The following is a 2346-nucleotide window of genomic DNA, read 5'->3' as shown; positions in this document are numbered from 1 at the left end:
TGTCCAGAATTTATACTCATTCTGTCAATTTTTTTTTTGAGATGGAGTCTCACTGTTGCCCAGGCTGGACTGCAGTGGCGCAATCTCAGCTCACTGCAAGCTCCGCCTCCCGGCTTCAAGTGATTCAACTGCCTCAGCCTGCCGAGTAGCTGGGACAAGGTGCCCGCCACCATGCCCAGCTAATTTTTTTTACTTTTAGTAGAGACGGGGTTTTACTGTGTTAGCTAGGATGGTCTCGATCTCCTGAGCTTGTGATCCACCCACCTCCGCCTCCCAAAGTGCTGGGATTACACGCGTAAGCCACCGCGCCCGGCCGCCTTAGACTATATTTTCTAGCTAGAAAAAAACAGTGGGCTGGGCGTGATGTCTCATGCCTGTAATCCCAACACTATAGGAGACCAAGGCAGGTAGATCACTTGAGGTCAGGAGTTTGAGACCAGCCTGGGCAACATGGCGAAACCTCATCTCTAATAAAAATACAAAAATTAGCGGGCATGGTGGCACACACCTGTAATCCCAGCTACTTGGGAGGCTGAGGCAGAACTGCTTGAACCTGGGAGGGGAAGGTTGCAATGAGCTGAGATCACACCACTGCACTCCAGCCTGGGCGACTGAGAAAGACTCCATTTTAGAAAAAAAAAGGGTCCAGACATGGTGGCTCATGCCTGTAATCCCAGCACTTTGGGAGGCCAAGGAGGGTGGATCACGAGGTAAGGAGTTCAAGGCCAGCCTGGCCAACATGGTGAAACCGTCTCTACTAAAAATACAAAAAATTAGCTAGATGTGGTGGTGTGCTCCTATAATCCCAGTTACTTGGGAGGCTGAGGCAGGATAATTGCTTGAACGTGGGAGGTGGAGGTTGCAGTGAGCAAAGATGGTGCCACTGTACTCCAGCCTGGGCCACAGAGCAAGACTCCATCTCAAAAAACAAACAAACAAACAAAAAAATGGCCGGGCACTGTGGCTCACGCCTGTAATCCCAGCACTTTGGGAGGCTGAGGTGGGCAGATCATGATGTCAGGAAATCGAGACCTATATATATATACACAGTTTTGCTCTATTGCACAGGCTGGAGTGTAATGGTGTGATCTCCACTCAGTGCAACCTCTGCCTCCCAGGTTCAAGCGATTCTCCTGCCTCAGCCTCCCAAGTAGCTCGGATTACAGGCACCCGCCACCACACCCAGCTAATTTTTTGGTTTTTTTAGTAGAGACAGGGTTTTGCCATGTTGGCCAGGCTGGTCTTGAACTCCTGACCTCAGGTGATGTGTCTGCCTTAGCCTCCCAAAGTGCTGGGATTACAGGTATGAGCCACTGCACCCAGTCTTTTTTTTTTTTTTTTTTGTAGAGACAAGATCTCACTATGTTGTCCAGCCTGGTCTTGAACTCTTGGCTTCGTTATCCACCTGCCTGGGCCTCACAAAGTGCTTGGATTACAGGTATGAGCCACCACACCCAGCCCTCTCTATTTTTCTTTCTTTCTTTTTCTTAAACAGCGTTTCTTAAACGGTTCTGTCACCCAGGCTGGAGTGCAGTGGTGCGATCATGGCTGACTGCAATCTTCCCCTCCCAAGTTCAAGCAATTCTTTTTGATGTGTCCATCAAAAAGCTCCCATTATAGAAGGGGAGAAAAGATATTGGGAAATAAGTAGAAGTCTTTCTGCTGGAAATGTGAATATATAGAACGTCCTTAACAAGAACATGAATATCAGCCACGTGTAGAGGCGGGTGCCTGTAGTTCTAGCTACTTGGGAGGCTGAGGTGGGAGGACACTTGAGCCCAGGTGCTCCACGATACAGTGAGCAGTGATTTCACCACTGCACTGCAGCCTGGGTGAAAGAACAAGACCCTGTCTTGTTCTTTTGCACAAATACGTATCAGAGACCAACAACAGATACTTAATCACGTTATAAAAAGCAATTTCATGAACTTAAGATCCCAGACAATTTTGACTGCAGTCTTCAATTTTTAACATTGTTTTGAGAGTTGTAAATGCTGTAGGATTGACAGAGGCTGGGCGCTGTGGCTCACACCTGTAATTCCAGCACTTTGGGAGGCTGAGGCGGGCGGATTATGAGGTCAGGAGATCGAGACCATCCTGGCTAACGCAGTGAAACCGTGTCTCTACTAAAAATACAAACAATTAGCCGGGCGTGGTGGCGGGCACCTGTAGTCCCAGCTACTCAGGAGGCTGAGGCAGGAGAATGGTGGGAACCTGGGAGGCGGAGCTGGCAGTTAGCCGAGATCGTGCCACTGCACTCCAGCCTGGGCGACAGAGCGAGACTCCATCACAAAGAAAAAAAAAATAAAAGAAAATATAGTCTATAAATAATGAAGTTTTTTTTTT

This window comes from Rhinopithecus bieti, unplaced genomic scaffold (genome assembly GCF_001698545.2).
Source record: "Rhinopithecus bieti isolate Rb0 unplaced genomic scaffold, ASM169854v2 scaffold_13704, whole genome shotgun sequence".
NCBI lineage: Eukaryota > Metazoa > Chordata > Mammalia > Primates > Cercopithecidae > Rhinopithecus > Rhinopithecus bieti.
This window is presented reverse-complemented; position numbering follows the sequence as displayed.